This window comes from Bidens hawaiensis, unplaced genomic scaffold, assembly GCF_021521415.1.
Source record: "Bidens hawaiensis isolate Kalapana, Puna unplaced genomic scaffold, B.hawaiensis_p1.1 tig00009970_1, whole genome shotgun sequence".
In the NCBI taxonomy this organism is placed as follows: domain Eukaryota; kingdom Viridiplantae; phylum Streptophyta; class Magnoliopsida; order Asterales; family Asteraceae; genus Bidens; species Bidens hawaiensis.
Window position 1 is genome coordinate 662,859 of NW_027491757.1, and position 26,309 is coordinate 689,167.

At 39.5% G+C, this 26,309-nt stretch overlaps 2 pseudogenes; one reads left to right on the forward strand and one right to left on the reverse strand.

The window, feature by feature from the left end:
• Nucleotides 1–14,407: 14,407 nt before the first annotated feature.
• LOC143534009 (21 kDa protein pseudogene) lies at nt 14,408–15,040 on the reverse strand (annotated as a pseudogene).
• A 9,786-nt stretch (nt 15,041–24,826) lies between these two features.
• On the forward strand, nt 24,827–25,970 carry LOC143533997 (chitinase CLP-like; annotated as a pseudogene).
• Nucleotides 25,971–26,309: the final 339 nt, after the last annotated feature.

Here is a 26,309-nt window from a genome sequence, read left to right on the forward strand (position 1 = left end):
AGACAAAGACTAGCTATCTTTATTTATTTATCAAGTATATAGAGTTTTATTAAAACTTTGAAATTCACCTAGTTGGCCATCGAATCATCGTCGCGTTCACGATCATCGACATTCATTGGGCTCTATTGACTCATCACGTGTGTCCATAATCTAACTAAAAAAAGATTAACGTATTCTGTGATATAGTAACGTACACCAAGGAAAAGAATGAGATATATAGACAGTCTTTGTGAAATGGAATAAATATGTAGAGTCCTTCCATATTTTTCTGAAGTTCAAGTTCTCACAATATTTTTGAGTCACTAACATTAGTTTACTTGTGTAACTTGAAAAATAATAGCAAGTTCATTTAATAGCAAAAACTAAATAAAAAGTTCAGTAGCAGTATTTAGGGGCGTTCTTCGGGTTAGTTTATCGGGTTTTTCGGGTTTCAGAGTTTTAAATCCAAACCCGAAACTCAACCCAAATCTCTCACGATTTCTTCGGGTTCGGGTTAGGTTAATCAGGTTTCGAGTATCCTAAGAAAAAAAGACCACATTGCTAAATTTAAATGTAGCATATATTCATCTTTACTCGTAATGCAAATAAACCAATAACGAAACAAAAATAAACCGATAAAACATCCTAGAAAGAGTAAAATTTTAATAAAGTTAAGCCATAATAAATAAGACCGAGATAATCGTCTTCAGAATATCGTGATTAGGGTGTTGGATTATAGTTGTTTTTAGTCATAAATTAAAACATTAATAAACAATAAACAATCAGTTCATAATAGGTGCAATGAGAACAGTCAGTTTGGACTAAATTCTGATAACGCCGGCTGTTAAGATTTGGCCTATAATACCTAAAAATATATATGGTTTTAAAATTAAAAGTTTATTCGGATTTTTTGGATTGACCCGAAACCTAGAAGTTGGACCCAAGAAACAACCCGAATTAATTTGGTTCGGGTTAGCCTTTTCTCAGGTTCGGGTTTCTTGGATCAGGTTAGTTCGGCTTCAGGTACAGGTTTTCTCGGATTGTGCTTCGGGTTTCAGGTAAAAGTGACAGGTATGCATGATACACGATGATATATTGTGATTCATATGCATATTAGGCCACAACGGGCCCACCGGGCTCTACTGCAAGTGGATTGACTGTATCATTTTGAAGTGCATGAACCATTAACTTAATAACGCTTCAACAATGGCCTTCAAGCCCATTTTAAATTGCATGGTCAATGATCATATTCATTTTCTAATTACACATAAAATTAAAACAAATCATAGTCTAACATAAAATTCATAAAATAAAACAAATCATAGTCTAACATAAAATTCATAAAATAAATCGGAATTGGTTTTCAGTTTTTTGTTCTGTTTTGTTGTTCAGCATATGACATTAAATTTGAATAATTGTTCACTTGATTAACAAACAGATAGTTTAGTTTGTGGTAATTTGGTTGGTTGGTTGGTTATCATACATATTAGGTGTTCTACGTATTGCCATGTCTTTTGTCATTTGTTGATTAAAAGTAGTGTATTTGTCTTCGTTTGTCCAATTCCGTTTGAGTAGTGGACTATTAGGAGGCTATCGCATTTGACTATAGGACGGGTAGGATGCCTTTTGTGTTTACAATACACTTTGTTATGTTTAATGACTTTATGCATTCTGCTTTCTATTAACCATCTGGGTTTTTGTCTCTGATTGTAGCCTGTTGTTCATTGTTAGTGGCAGCCAAGTTGTTTAAGGTATGCCATATGTATTTTTTTTATCAGTCACAAAGACGAACAGAGCCGAGGTACCGTTATCGATATTAATATAACCGAATGTGGTATTTGTTTTTATTGTATTTGACCGACGTAAAACAAGATTTTATTTTTTGGTGTTTAAAAGTTCTAAACAAATTATCACTTCCCAAAAAGAATTTACATAAACTTATTAAAAGAGTTTTGTTACACTTATATCCTCGAAGTACATGCATAATGACTTAGGCAACTATCCATCAAAATTGCTCCCAACTTTCTATTGTTTCTACCTAATAAATGCTTACAGCGAATGCTAATATCAATTTTCAACCCAAAAAATACTAGCCATTTGACCTAAAAGTCAAACCACTAACAATTCCCTTCCAAGAGAGAAATAACGTGTTGGTTCCTGATGATGGTTTTTGGCTTAAAAAACGTGATATTGCACAATTCACTATTTTATTTGCTCTTTACTCCAACGCAGACCGCGTCTACCAAAAGAAACAGATTTTTAATATGTTGTTTTGAGTAATAAAGTCGAGTTCTGAAATTCCCCTTACAATATGTAGATTACTTTTGGAGTTGACAATGAACATAGCAAAAAATCAAACATACACTTTGTTTTGACAGTTTTGACAAAATGCTGGCCCTTGTGGTTAAATCTTAAAATTTCTTTAACTCAAATTGCGGTTTTCCAGCTGTCTATGGTGGTGGTGGTGAAGTTATGGTGGCCGTTGTCTGTTGTAGTGGGCGTTTGCCAGCTATCTATCGTTGTCGGGTTCCGATTTGGAACCCCTCAGTGGCGGTGGAGTGGTTGTGGCAAATGTCTATTGTGGTAGTTGTATATTGTGGTTGGTGATTGTCGGCTGTCTATTGTTGCCAGGTTGTGATTCGGAACCCTACGCGGCAGTGGAGCTGTAGTGCAACTATCAGTTGTGGTGGGCCATCTCCGGTCGTCTATCGTTGCCACGCTTTGATTCGACACCCTAGGTGGCGGTGGAATGGTTGTGGCAATTGTCTGTTGTGGTGAGTGATTGGCCACAATTTTTAATCCTACATATATTTTGTGGCTTGGTTGCAACATTTGTTTATGACTTTGTAGCTTAATTTACAACGTGTAATACTTTGGTTCTTACTCATGAAATTTGATAGCAAATGTTGCAACTCGGCAAACAGAGATTCTGGTGGTACGTTTTGGCGTTGCAGCTTATGTTCAAGCCGACTTAGACTTATGAAGCCAAAGGTTGCTATGCAATGACCATATTAGACCATGGAAGTAATGTATGTAAAGTTTTTTTGGATTATTTCTTTTAGGTTTTTGAAATTTAATGTGACATTATTTTCAGCGTCATTCATGAACCATGTGAATATATTCAAAAGTAAAGGATCAGAGGTGTCACTATTGTAAGACTTAATTCTTTACAATCTCTATTTATTCATTTAATATGACAAGATTGGCATAGACATAAAATGAAGTTCATAATGAGGTTTTCTATGCACCAACAAACGCCGACGTATAAATAGCATGATCTGGATTTGATTTTGTATTCAAGGAAGTAGACAAGAAGACCACAATGAAGAGGGTGAGTTCCTGGCGATTGGTGCCACTATTGTACGACTTAATTCTTATAATTTTTATTTATTCAATTAATATGGCAAGATTCGCTTAAACATTAAACGTATTTCATAATCATGATTTTTATACACTGAAGAAACACTAAGTGACCCCGGGCAGATTATGGATAATCTGGGGGTTAAATAGATGTTTCCCACGAGGGGTTAGATCCGGCAAAGATGGTTCTTCTGATAACCTGCAAAACAGACCGTGAGCTCGTCACTGAGAAGGGGGGGTACCTCCTTGTGACCACCCTCCGGCGTGAGAATTAGACTAGATTGCTCTTGAATATAAGTGTATATTAATAGATTGCTAGAGCAGATATCAGGTATAAGATATGAGATAAGATAAGATCCGATGATCATACCATTTGGGGTATTTATAGCCGAAGGTAGGTTTCTAAGAAGGTGTAGCCGGCTGAATAGTATTCCTGTTCTACCAACTGTGGCCTACGCACGTGCCATGCTGGTAGTTGGTGGGTAGGCAGCGGCTGACAGTGACCAGGCCTGCTGTGTACTATTCCTTTTCCACCAACTGCAGGCTATGCACGTGGTATGACAGGAGTTGGTGAGTAGGCAGCGGCTAATAGTGACATACAGTACAAGAGCATGCTGCTCGCCATACTGTTGTCAATGAGCTGTCGTATCTCTGGTCAGATCTTTTGCCCATACCTCGTCAGGTACAGTACAAAAGATCCTCCAGTATCGTACGGACTGGCTCATTTGGGCGGGAGTATTCCCCCTCCCGCCTTTGTGCGGGATTGTTCCCGGCTTTGCTCATTCCTTCTTCAGGTGACTACTGAATTATTTTGAGAGCTAAGTGCCTTGTGCGTGTAGCCTTGCTGCGTGGGTGGCCTTCCCTGATGGCTTGTATCCGCAGCTACGGGAACAGGCGGAGCACTTCACCATTGGGAGGCATTTCCTGCGGGAACAGCTTGCGTACTGCGCGTAAGGACGTCACGTCTCTGAGTATGGTGGGTCCTGCGGAAGCAGTTGGTCGTTGCGCAGACGTCCCTGTTCAAGGTGAGTCTTGCGGGTCTAACTGGGCTCTGCTGGGACCTACCTCTTCTAGTCCCCTCAGTCCAATGTTCTTCTCATGAATGTTTAATAAGTGAGGTGAACTTTTGGACTTAAGCAAAGGGTTTTTGAAAAGGGTTTAGTTTTAAGGTTTTCCATGGGGATTCTTCCCGCGGAAGTCCTAATGTCACTTGCAGAAATTCCCGACTTTCCTGCTTGATCTTTGGGTATGACGCGGGTAGGTCTGTAACCTCCTCGCAAGTCAGGAGCGTTGAGTCCCACTTGTGTGGATTCTCCATGAGGTTTTGGTAGTTTTGAACATAGTGATCAATTATGTTAAAACCACCAATTCCATCTTGGAGCTTCAAACAATATAGTTCTCGACGTTCCCGCTATGTGGGGATGTTATTCCCGTTTCCGCAAGCATGGCCCAGAAGATCCTTCTTGGTTTCAATTCCCTGCGGAGCGCTAGGTATGTGAAGGGTTTTGCCTTGACACTGTACCCGCACTCGTCTTACGGTTACTTTACTTCCAAGGTATTCCTGGCGTCAATTCCCTGCGGGTGCTAAGTATGTGAAGGGTTTTGCCTTAACACTGTACCCGCACCCGTCTTATAGTTACTTGGTCGCCGAGGTATTCCTGGCGTCAATTCCCTGCGGGTGCTAAGTATGTGAAGGGTTTTGCCTTAACACTGTACCCGCACCCGTCTTATAGTTACTTGGTCGCCGAGGTATTCTTGGCTTCAATTCCCTGCAGGTGCTAAGTATGTGAAGGGTTTTGCCTTAACACTGTACTCGCACCTGTCTTATAGTTACTTGGTTGCCAAGGTAAGGGGTATTTTCCCGCTTACTTTTGAATATTTTTGAAATTTCGAAATTCGAATAGTTGGTGAAAGGATAAGAACAGTCCAAACTGTTGAAACGTCGTCCGACGGTTTCTTTTGACAGTGTCAGGACGTGCAGGAAGTTATGGCGACGTGACAGTATATAGTCATTCCAGGCGCTTTTTCAGGCGCGTGGGAGCGATTTTTCGGGCGCGTGGCCGCGAAATTAATGGCACGCGTCCTTTCAACAGCTGTTGCCAGCTTGCTCTTTGCCACGTGTCATAGTTTCATTGCACCTGCGATTTCTCTCTCTTCCGCATTAAATTCATCGCATTAATTGCGATGAGTATATAAAGGGGGAGAGGGTCCTTTGCAATCCACACTTTCACTTCTCTCTTCATCTTCTAAACGATTTCCGGCGAATACTCACTATTCCGTCGAGCATTCTTCTGAAATCGTTTTTCTGTACATCCAAACATGTCTTCTTTTGCCGAGGAGTCTGACGTGTTCGTCGAGAATCCGTCGTCCACTTCCGATAAGGACGACAAGAGCACTGCTGGTGAGTGCCAGTGCGCTCTTCCTGCCGAGCTTTTTCAGTATATCGTTCGGAAGTTCATGCTCGAGCCGTTCGAGCCTGAGTTTCCGGAGCCACACCAGACGGTGTACGATGCCCCCAAGGGCAAGATAGGGGTGTACGCTGCATTCTTCGTTTATGGTAATCTCAGGTTCCCATTGACGAAGTTTGTATACTGTGTCTTGGAGAGGCACGGTGTGCATCTGACGGATGTACACCCGATGGCGATCGCCAAGATCCGCCACTTTGAGTGGGTGTGCCTCATTCTGGGCGTGGAGCCCCATGTTGACCGGTTGATGACCTTCTATTCTTGGAGGTGCATCCAGGGGTGGTACACCTTGGTCAATCGGATCAAGGGGCTGAAGATCTGCGCAACCGAGCGCAGTCTTCGGTCGTGGAAGAGGGAGTTTTTTTATATCTACGCTCGCGTCGTCCCGATAGCGATGACGTTTAAGAATGGGATAGCACTCCCCGCCCTTCACGCCCCAAACTACCAGGAGGCGGAATGGTTCGCCAAGATCTCTCGGATCCAGACTCCGGGGTATCGCTTTGCGGAGTCTGGGATGGTGATGCTTGGGATGAGCAGGGTGTGGAAGGAGGCGTCACAGGTTCCCATCGTCCTCGAATACGGTTTGAACTCTGTCCCTTACGGTATGCTCTGTCTTCTTTGTTTATATAGGTTTGTCTTCTAACTGTTTTTCTTTTATTTCAGAGAGGAACGAGTTGCAGTCTCTCCTGCAGCCGCGGGAGAGTGATGGTCCCGCTCGGATGGGTACTCGTGCTCTCGATGAGAACGAGTTGCCCATCTTGGAGCAAACGAGGGATCGGTTTGTGGAGGTCTACCCGCCAGGCCACCCTATTCTGAGCGCCACGCGGCCAGGTAAGGCGTTATTCAACCCTCGACCTCTCAATGCTGAAACCTCTGCTGGAATTCCTCTAATCTTGTCATCTTCTGATGAGGAATCCGCAGATGGTCCTCCATTGGTGCGGAAGAAGAAGGCTGCCGGCGGGAAGGGGAATGCGAAGGTTGCCTCCACTGCCGATCCGGTGCATCGGTCTGATTCAGAGACCGAGAGCGAGGAGGCGGCGGGGAACCCAGGTGGTGAAAAGACCACTGCTCCGGAGGCTGAGACGACTGTCACCTCCGAGCAGCCCAGGACGACGACGGTGAGCGGCGTGAAGAGGCCGGCTCCATCGGGTTCGTCCCCGCCTGTTCGCACTTTTAGGCTCAAGAAAACCCGTAAGTACAAACTCTTTACTTTTAACTTCATATCTTTCCGCCATCATACTTATATCTTCTTTGTGCAGGCGTGGATGCTACCGCATTCCAGGGTGGAGCAGGGAGGAGCACCTCCGGACCCATGACGGTAGGTTTGGTCAACCTACCTGAGGCGATGACCCAGGCGTCCGCGTCTGCTTCAGTTGTTGGTTCAGTTGCTCACCCAGTTGAGCCAACTGTTCCAACTGTGACGACATCTCCACCGGCTGTCAGTGCTATATTTACTGAATCTTTCACTGAGCCGGCGGTGACTATTTCTGCGGGCTCCTCCGCAGCGGCGACCACGGTTGTGAGTTCACCTCCGGTGAGTTCACCTCCGTTGGTTTCTACCGCGGCGGCCTCCATGCCTCCTCCGACGTCGGCAACTACGGCCGATCCTTCAGGTATGCTCGGGGCTTCTCGCCAACCTCTGCCTCCTTCCCATCTGCCTGACCTCTTGGATGGATTTCCCTTGGGTTCAGGTGATGGGTTTGGCGGCTATCGGCCTGTTGTCGACCCTACAGGTGCGTAGGGTTGTTTTGGCCTCTTTTTTTTTTATATATCATCTTTTCCTAACTGCTTTTTGTTTTTGCAGTGTCGGATTCCAATGAAGTGTATGTTCCACGATGGAACATCCGCCGAGGAACAACCCTTCGCACGCCTGTGGAGTGCGTGGAGTGGGCTCGTCACGCAGCTCCCAGTGGTGCGTTGGGGGAAGCAATGGCTAGCTACCAGGAGGGTAGGCTAACCAATGAGCTTCGTATTCTCCTGGCCCGGATGCAGCCGCGCGTCGAGCTGCTTTGTCGTGAAAACGACAAGTTAAAAGCAGCTCGTATTCAAGAAGTAGCTCAGGCGCGGGCTGTCCGGGAGGAGAACAAGAGGCTTACCGCAGTGGCTGCGGAAAAGGAGAAGGCCCTCGAGGTTGAAGTTCAGGCCCGGCTCGAGGCCCGTTCCAAGGCTTCCCAAGCTGTTAACGAACAGCTTCGGCTGGCTAAGGAAACTGCACGGAACGCAACTGAGAGGGCCACCAAGGCTGAAGCTGTTGCTGAGCCTCTACGCCTCGAGAATGAGGAACTTAAAGCCAAACTAGAGGCGCTCCAACAGGCTCATGATGCCTTGGCGATGGAAGACGCCAAGAAGCTCCAAGAGATCTTGGACTAGAGGGGGGTGCTTGACCACACTGAGCGGAAGCTAAAGGGCGTTGAAGAGGCTGCGGCTAAAGAAGTGTTGCTTGCCAACCTCAACAAAAGTGAAGCCGAACGCGCCCGTAACCAAGCTCAAGCCGCCCTCCAGGAGGCTCTGGTTGCCAAGGAATGGCTTCTTCGAGAAGCGTTGTCTCAGGTATGTTTAATTTCATTATATCTTTACGCTTTTCTTTGTAAATAGAAAAGGTTTTGATACTTGTATTTTTTCTTGTAGGTTGTGCATCGAGTCTTCACGGACACATCATACGATGATGCCATGAGCGCAGCCCTCAACGCTTCTCATGAGGATGGGGAAAAGGCCGGCTTCCTGCTTGGTCTAGGGTTCGTTGAGAAAGGCATCCCGCCTTCCAACTTCCCTTTATATGATGTTGATACTGAAGCTGTATATGACCAAGCAGTGAATCAGTATGCCGCCTTCCCGCATCCGGTGGTGGAGAAGGTGAACGAAGTTGCTGCTGCTGATGATGGGCTAGCCATTCTAAAGACCTTCCTTGAACCGCCACAGCCAACTGATGGTGCGGGTACAAGTGGGTTTGGGGGGAGTGGTCCTGAAGCTTGAACCTTAAGATCCCTTCCCACTGTTAGGATAGGTTTACATTGTATAGATTTATATTCTTGTAGGCGGGTAGTTACCCGGCCATTCTTGTAATACTTGAATTATTATGAAATATAAATCTTTTTTCACTTGATGACTTGCTTTATAAACGTTATATGACTTGCTCATGCATACTTTAGTTTAAATTAGCAACCTCCCAAGTGTTCTGAATAAGTTAACCTTTGAACGTGGTAGATAATAGGTTGAAGTTTTGCTCTCCTTCGTGATTGTGCGGGTAAGACCGTCACTTGCACTTAGTAGGATGGCTAAACTTTACCTAAATCGGTCCTGCTTTTTCCTCATATTTTTGTAATTTCTAAGTGTTTAGAATAAGTTAACCTTTGAACGTGGTAAATAATAGGTTGAAGTTTTGCTTCCTCCTTCGTGATTGTGCGGGTAAGACCGTCACTTGCACTTAGTAGGATGGCTAAACTTTACCTATATCTGACATGCGTGGAGGTTTTTCCTCATTTATTCGTTAGAAATTTTCTAAGTGTTTAGAATAAGTTAACCTTTGAACGTGGTAGATAATAGGTTGAAGTTTTGCTTCCTCCTTCGTGATTGTGCGGGTAAAACCATCACTTGCACTTGGTAGGATGGCTAAACTTCACCTATATCTGACCTGCGTGAAGGTTTTCCTCATCTATTCGTTAGAAATTTTCTAAGTGTTTAGAATAAGTTAACCTTTGAACGTGGTAGATAATAGGTTGAAGTTTTGCTTCCTCCTTCGTGATTGTGCGGGTAAAACCGTCACTTGCACTTGGTAGGATGGCTAAATTTCACCTATATCTGACCTGCGTGGAGGTTTGCCGTTTTGTGTTTATGCGGGTTTTGCCGCCTTCCACAAGCAACGACTTTACACCTATTTATGCGGTGAAAACCGGCATCAGTGTTTTGAATAAATTAACCGTTCGACGCGCGGTTGTCAATAGGTTAGTTCGGTTTCCTCTATCATGATTTGTGCGGTCAGGACCGGCACTTTTATTTAGTGGGATCACCAAATTTTACCTATGACTGACCTGCGTGAAGGTTTGCCGTTTTTTGTGTTTATGCGGGTTTTGCCGCCTTCCACAAGCAACGACCTCCCCACTTATGTATGCGGTGAAGACCGGCATATCAGTGTGGAAAGTTCATAAGTATAAATGTAAGATCATCAGCATCAATGTTCTAAGGAGAATCATTTCCATTAGAAGTGGCTCTGGGCCTTTTCTTTACAAGTTTGGAATTGATCTACATGCAAACTGTGTGATTGAGCTCCCTTCCATGTTGTTGGGATGGGAGTGCCATCGAGCCGATATGCACTTAGTTCGGGATCTCGTTGTTTACGCAGTATGTAGTCTCCAACATTGAAGCTGCAATTTTATTCGTGTTTTCCCCAGCTGGGGTTCTACACGCATCGGCCTGCTCAGCGTTCGTTACGCCACGAGGTGCGCGAGCGTCCAATCTCTGACAAATGCTTCGACGATGTCCTTCACGTCTGTGCATTCTTCAGTGTTGTGGCCTTTTGTCCTGTGAAAGTCACAGTATTTGCTCCGATCAGCATTGTGACGATGTCGGATTATTGGAGCCTTTGGCCATGGGAGCTCCTCAGTGGCGAATATCTCGGTGACGCTTTTGGTGAGTGGCGTCCATCTGGAGTTCTGGTTCGACTGTACGTTATCCCTTCCGCCTAACCGATGTTGCAAGCCGGATGAGGTGTCAAAGTTTACCATTGACTGCCAAATGCCTAGCTTCCGCTTTTTGTTTAGTCGGGCGGTAAGGATGTTGTCTTCTCTTGTTTTCTGGGTGTAGAGTTTTGTGCTCTGGGGGAGATCTCTACCCAGTTGCTTTTCCGTTTCCGCAAAGCGTTTAGCTGCTGTCATGATGGCATCCCATGTGGATGGCATGCCATCTCTACCCGTTAAGGTGCGGATGAGCTCTGGGTCATTCGCGCCCTGGATGAAAGCAGCGCGAACAAGATCTTCGCTAATATTACCCAGACTTAGCTTCTTTGAGTTGAAGCGAGTGATGAAGTCTGGCAAAGATTCATCTTCCTCTCGAATGCAATTGAGGATTGTCCATTGCTCTTCGGTATACTTTCTTTGTTGGCTGAAGTGTTAGCTAAACTTCTGCTGGAAGTCTTCCCAATCGTAGATGTGGTGGACCGGTAGACGATCGAACCACGCTCTAGCTGCCCCCACAAGCGTCATTTGGAACATGTAACACCACGTAGGTTCCGTCCAACTACTGACGGTTGCCCCCGCTATGAACCTGTTCAAATGATCGTCTGGATCAGATATACCATCGTAAGTGTCGATGTTGGACATCTGTTTGGCACTTTTCGGGACGATTGCTTCCGCAATGTCCCTTGCAAATTTGGACGTTCCCGCCTTTGCAGCAGTTGGTGTAAATGTTTTGGAGAAATCACGTGGGTTTCCACCCGCGTTTTTTGGTTTGAAGGTTTCTCCAAAATGCCTTTTCGGTTCGGAGTCCGTTTCCTTACGCTTCCCTTTCGCCTTATGACGAGGGTTTGAGTCACTATCGGATTCCTCCGAATCATCATCCAAGTACTCTATGAATTCCTCAGGCTGTTGGAGTGAACGTAAGCGTTCATCCAACTCAGCTTGGAATTCTTTTTGACGTGCTTCCGCCCACGCTTTAACTTCATCGAGTGTTTGGCGGGGGAGCCTCGTTCTTTGTCTCTCTAACTGGGTATCGGTGAATCCTGGTGAGAGATTATTTACTGCACTTGCCCCAGCTTGGGTAACTGGGGTAGTGTTCGTAAATTTTACTGTACTTGCCCCGGTTTGGGTAACCGGGGTAGTGTTCGTAAAAACTGTATAGTTGCCGGTATTCCCCCCAGTAGCTGGGGTTGTGGTTACCGGGGCTTCTTGGTCACTCGTTGGTTTTGGGACCGGAGTACCTTTAACCATCTTTCCAGAAATTTGAAAAAACTGAAAAAAGAAATTAAGTTCTAGCTTTTATGCACGGATGGCGCCAATGAAGAAACACTAAGTGACCCCGGGCAGATTACGGATAATCTGGGGGTTAAATAGATGTTTCCCACGAGGGGTTAGATCCGGCAAAGATGGTTCTTCTGATAACCTGCAAAACAGACCGTGAGCTCGTCACTGAGAAGGGGGGGTACCTCCTTGTGACCACCCTCCGGCGTGAGAATTAGACTAGATTGCTCTTGAATATAAGTGTATATTAAGAGATTGCTAGAGCAGATATCAGGTATAAGATATGAGATAAGATCAGATCCGATGATCATACCATTTGGGGTATTTATAGCCGAAGGTAGGTTTCCAAGAAGGTGTAGCCGGCTGAATAGTATTCCTGTTCTACCAACTGTGGCCTACGCACGTGCCATGCTGGTAGTTGGTGGGTAGGCAGCGGCTGACAGTGACCAGGCCTGCTGTGTACTATTCCTTTTCCACCAACTGCAGGCTATGCACGTGGTATGACAGGAGTTGGTGAGTAGGCAGCGGCTAATAGTGACATACAGTACAAGAGCATGCTGCTCGCCATACTGTTGTCAATGAGCTGTCGTATCTCTGGTAAGATCTTTTGCCCATACCTCGTCAGGTACAGTACAAAAGATCCTCCAGTATCGTACGGACTGACTCATTTGGGCGGGAGTATTCCCCCTCCCGCCTTTGTGCGGGATTGTTCCCGGCTTTGCTCATTCCTTCTTCAGGTGACTACTGAATTATTTTGAGAGCTAAGTGCCTTGTGCGTGTAGCCTTGCTGCGCGGGTGGCCTTCCCTGATGGCTTGTATCCGCAGCTGCGAGAACAGGCGGAGTACTTCACCATTGGGAGGCATTTCCTGCGGGAACAGCTTGCGTACTGCGCGTAAGGACGTCACGTCTCTGAGCATGGTGAGTCCTGCGGATCCAGTTGGTTTCTGCGCAGACGTCTCTCTTCAAGGTGAGTCATGCGGGTCCAACTGGGCTCTGCTGGGACCTATATAGCAAGATTCGCTTAAACATTAAACGTATTTCATAATCATGATTTTTATACACGAACATTGGCATATATATAGCAAGATCTGGATTCATTTTTGTATTCAAGGAAGTAGATGGGGAGAAGACTAAGAGGGTGAGTTCCCGACGACTCCCTGTTGCTCGAAGTCAAAATTGCTTATTGAGCTTCATGATTTAGCTCAATGTTTCTAATCCAATATGTTTTCAATTAGCAGTAGCATAATGTGTTTCCTCACTGTTGTCTTAATACACAAAGCAATACAACAAAATTACATCGTACCCCGCCGCTGCAGCGGGTCAAAACACCTAGTTTCAAACAAATACAAACTTGATTCATCTAACATTTTTTTTCAATCATTTTACGAAAAATATGGACATGTGTTGCCCAACATTTTTCAATTTTTTGTGTTAGCGTGACTAGGCTAAGGTGGAACCTTACCATCAACGCTTGGGCTATAATTAATGTTACTTTTTCCATTTTAATTTCTTTTTACAAAATACAAAAAGAATTAAATTCTTAAATGGATTTATATAGGGTAAAGTAAAAAAAAACAAAAAAAAAAACTTAAACTTATATACACACATGCACATATATATAAAACAAGGTATTAATGAACGGGTCCAATCCCAAATCATACCCAAACTTGATCGTACCCTACCCAGGTCCATAAGGTTGGGTTTTCCTCCTCAATACACGTACTCGACTACTCATACCAAAACCATTCCAATTTCTCTCACTACTCGATTTTCCAATACCCAAACTACCCAATTTTTGGCACCGGATATAAAAAAACCGTGTACGGTTTTCATCCCCTTAGGGCTTAAGTCGAAACAATAATCCAACCTGATAATTAGAATACAAATCAAAACTTAAGATGGTTTAAAAACTCGATCCTAACAATATTGTGGTCTAGGGTATGGTGTTTTGCCTTTCCAAAGTGAGGAAGCGCGTTCAAATTATAAAGTAAGAATATGAGGATTTTTGCCTTTAAAAAAATCTAAATCTAAATCTAAATCTGAATCTAAAAATATTTTATATTTTGATGTGTATTCCATATCATTATGTCTTAAAAAAGAAGTTTGTGTGTTTATGTATCTGAATCCATGTTTTTGCGAATTTGGAGTGCTAATAAGTAATTACTTAATATATCAATCATGAGTTCGACTTATTTAACTTCAAAGAATTTAAGCATGAGATTACTACCGCAACCACCACTAATATCCCAAATTCCCAACAAGAAAATCATTATAAATATTAAATTGATCTCATAAGTAGTTTATTGATACTACCAATTGTGATAATTAATCTAAAAGATCCCATATATTATTTTGTGTCATTAGCTCTAGCTCGCACTTGAAGTACATATTAATCATCCCTAATTAAATATTACATATACAATACACTAACAAACGATTTATAACGTATGATCATGTACTGTATTGTAGTATACAAAATGTCTAAATAACACCAAAATAAATATTGGACACCCAAATATGTTCACTCAATTAATCACACACATAATCAGCAAATCTAACGTTCCTTTTGGTCGTCACTAAAACCAGGGCCCGCTTTTCCAGAGCCCCGAAATATTTAATTTTGTTCATAAACTTTTATAAAAATTTATATTTTAAGGGCCTAATTTTTCTACGGCTCTAGCAGATACTAATTCACGTATCGTATCTGCATAACTATTAACCAACGCCAACGCGTTACTCGTCACCTCCTTAACCGCGCCCACACGACCACAAACCTCCGCCTTCACATCCCCGTCCACCTCTTCAAACCCATCAATACACGTGTCCTCGTTCGTCAAAGCCGCACTCATCCACGTCTGCACGTTGCTGAGCTGGAACCTTATAGACTCACCGGTCCAACCCAACCGCTTCATTTCATTCTTCGACTTATAAATCTCGTCCACCGCGTCTCCAAACACCGATGAACAATCCCTAATTGCCGCGGATTCTGTCATGTTATCCAAACCCCGGTGGCGGGACATCTTGGACACGTAAGTCGACATTCGGGTGGCATTGGTTAGGGCTACGTGGATTGCCACGGTGGCAAGGCGACTAGGGTCGTGTTTGATGGTTTTGGAGTATTTAGAAAGAGAGTTTAAACATGTTTCGGGGTAACGAGTCGTCTCGCAGGTTGTTCGGATGTAATCGGGTTGGCTCGGTGTTGGTATGGGCGGTGAAGGGTGGCCGGAGGTGGAGATTATTATTATGATTAAGAAGAAGAGGATGGTGGATAGTTGTAGTTCCATATTGTTGGGTCGCTTGTTCTAAAGAATGTGTTACAATGTTGTTACATGTTGTAGAGTTTAAGTAGATCTTTGTCTTTGGTGTGAAATTACTGTTTTGCCCTTTAGTGGGATGTGTAACTTCTTCGCCAATCAACTATTTTGATTTGACATTTTTTTCCCGAACGTCTGGCTTTTATCACTAGTGGGTCTTCGGGGTATCATCACCAATGGATCTTGTGGTTCCATAATCTCTGGTTTAATCCTAAGGACGTCTGGGTTTTATCACTAGTGGGCCTTCAGGCGTTTCCCCGAAACAAGAGATAACTTAAAGACGCTTAAGGACTTCGTACGGCTGGGTTGGGCCAGCTGGGAGTGGTCTTTTGTCAGTGAGTCACCCCCATACGGAGTACCTAAACAATTCTTTATTTGTTGGTCGTTCAAAAAAAAATAATAGTTTTTTTAGTATAGTTGGTCGTTGTGTCAAGGGAGTCGGTGTCCGAGAAACCAAGTCACTGGGCCAAAGTCACGAGTCTATGTTGTGCTAGCAACGATTGTTACATAAATGGATGATATGACAACAACTTTATTAATGACAATTATTTAGTAATGATATGAATTTGTACTTGATTTTCACTTGATTTCACTTACATAGATGAGTGTGATCGAAATGTAAAGTGTACATTTTTTGTGAGTGAAATTGAGTTAAAATCAAGTGCAAGTCTATGACGGTTTGTGTGTAAGACTATCTTCGTAACAGAAACGAAAGTTAAGAATGTTATTGATTTAATTATAAGTATGAATTGTTAGTAATCTTTAGGTTATAGTGTAGATTACTAAAGTTTTATTTGCCTAAAAATGATAGCGATAAGTTAGAACTTTATTTATTTTGTTTTTATGGGCGTTTTAATTTTAATATACAATCATTAAGATGGTTTAATCGTTGATTAATAATATACCCAAAAAGGCATATTCGTTATCACACGCTTCAGAAAACAAAGGTCCTTTCACATTAAGAAACAAAAGAAAGGATTATCTATTACTTTAGATCTCTAATGGTACAAGAAACCAATAATTAGGTAGCACGAATTCGGTCTAAAAAACCTGGCATTAATTATATCAAGTAATGATGTCTACATTAGCTTTAGCTTGTCATTAAACGTGTTTATTAAATAAAAAGAATAGTGGTACCAAGTCCTACCAACCCACACGCTAAAGTGAAAAAGCAAAGGGAATTTGATCGGTATTGTATCAATTTATTACGGTACCACAAAATGTCCATTTTGATCACATTCCAAAGAATGTCAATGAAAATAAAAAAATTCCCAAAATTTCCAATATGAAACCGTCGGTTTGTCAGTTTTTCAAATCCTAGCCGTCTGAATTGTAACCCATTAAAATCAAGCCACATGTTAGCTATTCGTTCGGTCCAACTATTTTTAAACTAGTATATATAGTTATTTGGTTTATAACTTGTGAATAATTAATCAGAAAATAATTGTACACAAATATACAATCAAGATGAAGAAGAAGGTACAAGCTGAGTGATGGTAATGATTAAGCATTGGTCGGTAATGATTAAACATATTCTAAAGATAGTTTGGTAGGCATTAAGACCATTCATTATTTTAACAAGCGTGTAATAACCCGCGCTTAATTTGCAACGGTTCGATAAAGCACTTCATGAATCATAAAAGAAAATCAGACAACCAATTGAAAAAATAATAATAAAGCTACAAAAATAGATAATAACAAAACTAATATAAACATATTTTTAATATACAAAATAAGTCGCTTTATCTACAACTTAAATTGCAAGTCTTTTCGTTGCCATAAATTGTCATTCCTATCTAAAACGATTTTAGTAAAAAGGATATTTACAGTGATTTAATAGGTTAGGTCGCTCGAAATTCAATTTCCTTGATGTATTTACTTGAAATTAGACCGTGACGAGAACTTGCGACTTGACAAATTATCTAACATTCTACTTATAGATGAAATGTAATTATACCTTCTACCATCTTGATAGCATTTAGTTTTAAAACTTTTCACCCAACCATTAAAAAAAAGATCTAAGCTTGCTCACAAAAAGAATTTGTTAGTTTAATCTATAAAGAAAGTGGGAGCAATCGATTATTCTCATGCCCAAAAAGTTAGGTTGGAATGTCTAGTTGGCCGTTGCTTACGTGTATTATTATTATTATTATTATTATTATTATTATTATTAACAGCGTTTGAAACTATCTTCGTATACCTCGAGTGAATCTTTTTGAGACGAGAGATCAATCGTTCATACTGATTTGGACGTTCCAGATCTGCCTCATATAGGTGCATTATCAATGAGGAAACCCATCAATATATGAAAAACTCCTTTATGTTAGGTTTTATATATGAAACTATACAATATCAAGTTTTAAGTATCACCAGTTCGATGGATATTATAATATATTATCATCTTTTATCATATTAATGCCACTTATTAATAAAGAGGTGTGGATGCATGCATATTGTAAATCGAAACCAACTTTGTTTTAATTTTCTAGATGAATACGATAGTACATGTTTTCCACTAGTTTGGATTTTTGTCAACGTTATTCATTACCTATTTACATGATAATAAATTATTCCACTCTAAAGAATTAATTTGAAATTATAGAAATCATATTCTGGAGTATTATAATACGTATCCTTCTACAATGTTAATCTTATATACAAGTAATTTAGACCAATAAACCACTCGAAACGACTTTTATCATTTTATATTGACATGAGAGTGTACCAACATATGTATTAAATAGAAATATAGTTTTAAATAGTTTTCGTTAATCCATTTGTAACTACCGACGATTCTCTAACGAAGACATTAAGAATGTCAAAAGAATAAAAGACTTTAAATCGCTCGTCGGTAACTTAACAAATTCTAATGATAAGATTTTCGATCGATAAAGTTACGTTTCAGTCTTTCCAGTTGTTTTCTGTGAGTGCAACCTTGCGATGGTTTATTTTGTTTTAAGAGCCATCAACCTCCAGGTTGTTGGACGTTGGTGAACTATTTACCTATAGTATATGATGAATTGTTCATATATTATACGAGAATATTGTTTTTAGATTGTATTCTTGTAAAATTTAGGGTATATCACATGTGGGTTATATAGTCGATTATCTAATAGATATAATTAAGAAGTTTGGTGACATTAAGTCATCACTGAGTCACTTGACGACACCTTATTTATTTATATATTAGTTTATTTATTTTGTTGTTTGTTTTTTAGTTCCAGTACGGCAGTACCTTAACAAACATAAAGGAATTGTTGACTGAATGCTAATTTTGTTTTTTTATTTATGATATAACTATTGTAACAAATGTGACGGATTCTGGCCAAATTCGCGCTCACTGCCTCAATGAAGGGTCCGAAAACATTCGAGTTTTGCCAATACTATTTGATGCCATTCCATTGGTCTACCTCATTTTTTATGTTTTTTAGCTCCGGTACCGTAACCGAAACCCACCAAATTCGTGCTGAGCTACCACCTAAATGCCCGGGACTGACAACGCTTGGGTTTTACCACCACCGATTTTACCGCCAAATAATCTTCAGTTTAAATGCTTTATTTTTTTATTATGTTATTTGACAAGTTTATTTTTTAGGTTTTATTGCTTAAGTTTTACCAACAGTGTCCCTACTATAACGAACGTAACCAACACTGACGGAATTCACGTTAAATAGCTATTGTAACGCCCGGTTTTTACCGGGGTTTCAACGTTGGTGTTTTACGAGCTGTCCAACGCTACCCGAAGTAAAACACAAGTTACATAGATAATCCTTACACTGTTGCCAACATTATTATTGATCTAATATATTATACGCTTGTATCTTCTTGATAGTACCTTTTTAAAATATACTGATCAAAATAAAATGACCTAAACACAAAATAAAAGTCGTTCTAGAAAAATATATATATCATTAGAAATATGATATTTGTTCCACACAAAACAAACATATAGTATAATAAGCTTATAATCAGGGGTGGCTCGTGAGACAGCGAAAACAAGTTAGGGCTTTAGGCCCACACTTAATTAAAGCCCCTAATTCCGAAAAAAAACATTATATATAGTTATTATATTATAATGGATAAAGTAAACTAAAAATAATGTATTGGTGTGAAGGTAGACTTTGTTGTTACTAAAGTATAGGTTATGAGTTCAAAACTTTGTAGTAAGCAATATCTTTTACTTAATGACGGCCGTTAGTGGTGTGAGGAAATAACGAAGTCGGCTGCAAGATAGTTGGACGGAAACGTCAAAATATAGTCCCACAAAAGCACCCGTCCACTGCCGTAAAGTAATTAACACTTTATTATTATTTATTATTTGTTGATTATTTATGATAATAGTGCAAAGCCAGAGTGGTCACTACTCACTACTACAATATGTCACATAATCTAAGTCAATTACTTGCATAATATGTTAATTAAGATTTTTGGTGTAATTTGCATATATACCATTTTCCTACACAAATCTTCAGGGTGTGAAAAAACCGAAAATAGAAAATAGAAAGAATCCGACAAGCAATCGTATTCGTGTTTGTAGACAAAGAGAACGATCTGAATTATGAATTCGGTTTTCGGATAGGAAGAATTAGACTAGGGATTTCATACCTCGTCTCATGGATTCATACATTGGGCTTCTCTATTACTCCATAATTAACATAGTTTATAAATTTTCTTTTCAAAGAAAAAAAAATTAACTAGAATTTTGTAAAAAGTGAGTCTGAAAATATTTTTTAAAATGATAATGGGTTTTAGTCTGGTTCATGTAGCATTCACTAGTACACAACATGGAAATTGGTGCGGTTCTTGGTGCGGTTCTTTTGGCCAAAAGGTGCGGTCCAAGAATCTTTTAGCATTGCATCAAACGACTTAAAACAGCATCATTTGCAGACTAAGAAAACCGAACTATGCCTTTTGATATTTCATCCAAAAAAATCAATTTCTAGGATACCCAATAAATTCACAACATACACAATTTATGTCTAACCTGAAAATAATGTTCAAATATATTTAAAAAAAAGTTTCGAAGTGCCATAAATGAAGTAATATACAATAACTTCCAAAAACCGGTAGCAACTATTACTACTTTGATTCACAATCTCCGCCTCCTCCTCCCGCAACTACTACTCCTTTGATTCATAATCTCCGCCTCCACCCTTTTCAATCCAAATCCAACGAAAATCTTATTTCCTTCATTCCCACATTGCATTTACTTCGTTCCTAGGAAGTGGATTTATCTGTACTTTGGACTGATCCTCCAAACATCTTTTGACTTCAAAAATTCTTTTGTGTTTCTTTCACATGCAATTAAACGGCAGAAAAAGATGAGCGATTCTAAGCTCAACCTCATGTTGTATGTCCCGATACTGGATCTCACAACGTGCTATTGAATAAGTCTGGGTTATAAGCTAAGCGAAACTCACTTATAACTAACCGAGATCTCAGATCTTTTTTGATTTGATTATTTGCTATTTTAGATAAGTTGAAAGTGATTGGAATGATAAGATAAGAAAGAGAGAGAAGTTTTTTAAAAGAGTTATTTTGTGCATCATGCTTCACCTTTTATAGGTGGAAGCATGGAATGCATTCTTCCATTTATTTCGGGCCAATGGGCTTAGATTAAAAGATCTCAGGCCCAAAAATATATTAAACTCAAAAGCACAAAATGCAACCGTTAATAAACAAAATAATACAAAAGACTTCATCACATAAATGGGCCGTACATTTGTGTAAAAACTGTTTCACCAAGTTCAGCATATTTGTCGGATTTTTTGTATTAACTCATGTTTGGGAAGATTTGATCTTCACGTCGGCATGGTGTTATTTAAGCTGATCCTCCAAGGATCTTTCCATTTCAAAAATTCTTTTGTGTTGCTCTCGATTGCAATTAAACGACATAAATAAATGAGCCATTCTATTTTCATCATCAATACCTTTGGATCCAACAATTATCACTGTACTAGAAAAATGAGCCATGGTGCTGAAAATGAGTAGGTGGAGACGTCTGCTTCATGAAAATGAAGTTGACATTCTTTCAACCTAATGTAAAGTTTTGGTCTAATTTGTATTTTATGGGCTTTTTAAAGGCTCATTTAATGGACCAAAGGAAAATCTTTAAGAGGTTCATCGAATAAGATTTGATTGAACCAAACAGCTCCTAATTTAAATTTCAGTTTATTTTTCCAATCTAACATTATTGTTTTTTAGGTTATTGATTTTCCGATCAGTTCATTGTTAAGGTCAGTTCGCTATCGCATTTTGTTATGAAAACATTAAACATAAATGAGCAAGACATGAAAGAAGAAGGGTTTATTATATACAAGGAGTAAACGTAATAGACTTATTGTTTCCGACATTTAAAATTAATAAGTCATACCTATACTACAATAAAACATCAAAACTACAACAAAACAACACTTTTCTATGTGAATGCCTTACAAAATAAAACTTACATGAACTTAGCTCAATGTGGTGTCAGTATCAAGAAAAATGCTAACTGGGCATTTAAAATTTTGGTTAAATAATATAAACCAAATATAGATTTGATTACCACATGGACAAAGAACTGTACAGAAAAGCAAGAACAGATAATCAACTAAGCTAATAACTGGTATTCCTCGTTATTTTAAATGAGCTGATGGACTCGTAATAATTAGAAAGAGACTTCTATTATATTCTAGGAACTGTGTTTATCTTTTTAACAGTTTCAGGGTCAGTATTTTTATAAGGTCTGAATTTGATATACATAATACATTTCCTTTGTAAGAGTTAAGCTCGCACAGAGATTTTATATGACAGGGGTACCTGCCAATGTATTCATATATATATGTGTGGGCATTTGAAAATTTCATCATCAGAATCTGCAAAAACTGTGACAACCTGCATAGGCTTTTTAAATATTCTTGCAATTTTTGGAGGGTTCTTGGCAGATACGAAATGGTCGCTACAAAGTCATCGTTCTATTTGCAGTTATAAGTATAATCGTATATTTTAAGTATTCAACCTTTAATTACTTGTACTTCTATTATACAACCACGGCGTGCTAGACCGATCGTTAAGCACGTAACATGGCACCTCCTCATTCGAATCTAGAAATAAATGGATGAACCACAACGTTTTTTTTGTTTCACGCTTCTCGAGTGTATGTTACAAAATATGTGCGTGTGTTGATATTGTTTTGTATGTGATATGTGTATGATAGAGAGTAGGAGGGAGAGCCGGGTACAATAATTTAAATGGGCATAATACGCCTCGTGTAGCGCTATACGGGGCGTATAAGGTACGACTTGACGACCTAGGATAGTAATAATCAGTCTTAGGTTGACTGTACCCTATACGCCGTGTATAGCACTATACGCGGCGTATTAAGAGGTGTCTGGGTGTCCCTAGCAGGACTTTCTCACATCCCTTAGTTATCGGTAAACGAATTAAGATCCAATTGATGATGCCCAATTGATTTGATGAGAAAGCTTATGTGCTATAAAATTCCAATCATACTTAAATTTCACTTTTCACACACAAAAAAAAATGGTCATTACCCATTTTATAAACTATGAGTGTAGACTATAATACATATTTGAACAATTGCAATCAAAATAACATTAAATACAAATAAAAACCTACCGTAAAATAATAACATTATTAACTATTGAGTGTAGACTATAATTTCTCTAGTCAAACGGTTAACATTTTTTTAACGAAATTTAAAGATTATTGTAAGTTTTTTATTACAGTGAAACAGAAGGCAAGCGGGCAACAACATGCGCCGTTGTCCCCTTTTGAATTGCAAAACCCAATTTTTTAAAAACTATCTTGAAGTCATAACATTATTATGCATGACCCGTAAAACAACATTTAATCTAGTATTATTTCCAATTATTGTAAAATATAAGAGGTAGAGGTGCAACTAAGCCGAGCTACTCGCGAGCTACTCGAGATCGGCTTGTTAAAAGCTTGATATATCCGAGCTTAAACAAGCCCGAGCTCGAGTCTAAAAGTAAGCTCGTTTAATAAACGAGCCCGAGCTTCACTTACATAATTTACATAATTTTTGAAATATATATCCAATAATTATTAATTAATATATATAATGTCATTAAAAAATAAATAAAAATAACTAAATAATATATATTATTTTATACATAAAATTTTAATAGAAAAATATATATTAAAATAATTATAATTATATAAAAAATAGTTGATGTATAATAAACGAGCCGAGCCGAGCTTGAGCTTTGAAAATAGAGCTCGAAACGAGCCGAGCTCAGTACAAGTTAAACGACCTCAGCTCGAGCCTAGTCGACCTCGAGCTCGGCTCGTTTGCACCCCTATCCATAAGAGGTACTGTAATATATTCTGGGTATAAGGTATCTAATCATGTAAATGGAAAGATACTAAGAAAACTACAAGAGCAACAAAAGTAATGTGTGTATACCTAATATTATGAAGGTAGTCCAGTCCACTTGTAAGTTAGACGCAAACTAAAAAACTTGAAGCTTTGTGCACCTTAACAGATCGGACATCTTCAAATCCATTTACATCATCAATACCTTTGGATCCCACAAATATCACTGTACTAGAAAAATGAGTCATGGTGCTGAATATGAGTAGGTGGAGACGGCTGCTTCATGAAAATGAAGATATGACATCCTTTTAAGTTTTTAACCTAATGTAAAGTTTTGGTGTAATTTGTATTTTATGGGCTTTTTAAAAAGGCTAATTTGATGGATTAAAGAAAAATCTATAATAGGCCCATTTCAGAATTGGGCTTAAGGGGTTGTGTGTCTAATTCGGTAAGATCTTACTAGTAAGATTTGATTGAATCAAACAGCCCCTAAATTTAAAAGTCACTTTATTTTTCCTATCTAACATTATCAGTTTTTCGGTTATTGATTTTCCGATCAGTTAATTGTTAAGAAGGTCGATACGATATCCCGTTTTGTTATGAAAATATTAAACATAGATGAGTGAGACAGGAGAGAAGAAGGGTTTATAAATATACAAGGATTAAACGTAATAGAATTATGGTTTCCGACTATGATATTATCAGGGCACAGAGGTAGTGGGCTAACATCCTTGTCCACATCAACTTAAAGCGATTAACACACAGTTTTTGACGTTTTAATGTGTGCTTAAGGTTTTAAATGCTCTGAACTTTGTCGTACTGTTTGGCGGAAAGTTCATTTGTGTTCATTCATCTAATAAATGAACGAATATAAATAGGGAATTTCATTCGATTAACTAAATGAATGAACACGAACAGAGGCCATGCTCGTTCAATCAATCAGTTGTGTTCCTCAGCATTCGATAATGTGTTCGTTCACGTCCGTTTATGCACGCTAATCTGCGTTTGTTTATGTTTGTTCATTACAAATTTTGAATATTTTTTAATTGCAAAAAGACCAATTTTTCATATGTTGTCAAGCGAGTCCTTGTTTCTTGTGGGCCTAGCCCAAACTAAGTTTGTTTTTTGTTGGCCTAGCCCAAATTAAGTTTTCTGTAGCTTTCAGCCTTTCACGAATCACGATCACGTTCTTAATCCGTTAGTCAAGCCCTCATGTAATTGTCTCTAAATTAATTCCAGCCCACTATTTCCAATGTTTTTCTCAAACCTCTTTAAAATAGCATTCATGTTAATGATATTTAACTATATTCTATATAAGATAGCAAAATAATTATTTCCGACACATTTACGAAGAAGCATTGCAACGCTTTAATGATGCAGTGCAATGGTTTTTTCATGGGAAATTGGTCACAAATAGAAGAGATGCATTTGATCTTGTTTATTTTGCTATCCTTCTTTCATAACATCTTGCCCCAAACTCTCGATCCACGTCTCACCACCTTAGTTATAGCCATAACCAAGGATGAAAAAACATCTCTCCACAAGGTCTCTTGGCCGGTCCTACCAGCCATATTACCTCATCGACCTTGACGCTCCTTTCGTGTGGACAAATTGTATCGTTCATCAGTTGAAGGTTCCTTGCGGGTTAGAGGAAGGATGTAGGTTTCCCATACCTTGTGACAACACTTTATGCAAAGAAGCAAAATCTTACATCAACCCTATATGCCCTTCACTAAATAATTTCACAACCAAATATGGCTGCAAGAGATGTGGAGTCACCCCTTTGAATCCCATCTCAAACTCATGCAAAATATCGCAACTAACCACTGACTTAGCGAATATAGACCTAACCGATGGAAGGAACCCTAGTCATGGTGCAAGGTGGCCATTTGGATACCAGTTTGTGGTATCATGTGCACCTTCCTCCTTGTTGATATCTTTTCCTAAAAATGTTACCGGTGTTGCATCCTTTTCTTGGTCATCCCTGTCTTTTCCACGTTAGCTTTCGAATATGACTATGACTGAGAAATTTGCACTTTGTCTACCAACTTATCATCGGCTCGTGGGGTGGCATTTGTAGGTGACGGTCCATTTTATTTTACTCAGTTTCCGAATCTTGATCTTAGAAGCATTCTTTCTTACACTCCCATGATAAGAAAGAGTTCCAAGTCCTTGGGATATTATATCAAAATAAACCGAATATTAATCAAAGAGACACCGGTTATTTCTTCGCCATCGTTGAAAACTAGTTTTGTTAAGCTTAGTATTTTAGTTCCTTACACCACACTTAGAAGTGATATCCATAAATCTCTAGTTACAAGTTTTTCTATGGCTATGAATAACATTAGTCGAGTAAATGCGGTTGGACCCTTTAGTTTGTGTCTAGAAACAGAATCAGAGTTTCATGATGTTCCAAAGATTGATCTTGAAACATTAGGTGGGCAAAAGTGGACACTTTCCAGAGACAATTTGATGAAGCGGGTTGGGAATGGCGTCAGGTGTCTTGCGATTATTGATGATGGTTCGAAAGTTGAAGATGATATTGTTATTATATTATAATGGGTAAAGTAAACTAAAAGTAATGTATTGGTGTGATGGTAGGCTTGGTTGTTACTAAAGTATAAGTTATGAGTTTAAAAGTTTGTAGTAAACAGTATCTTTTACTTAACAGCTGTCATGAAATGGCCACAAAATCTTATTTTGATTTAGACCTTCACATTCGTTAAGCCGGCCCTACTTTTAATACCAACCTAACACAAAATGAAAAGTATTCTTTTTGCTACAGTGTTTTCTTTAAAATATAGTGTAATATTGCTACAGTGTTTTCTTTAAAATATAATGTAATATTGCATCTTAGTCCTTGTTTCAATTTAGTCCTCCCAAGTTTTAAATTGTTTT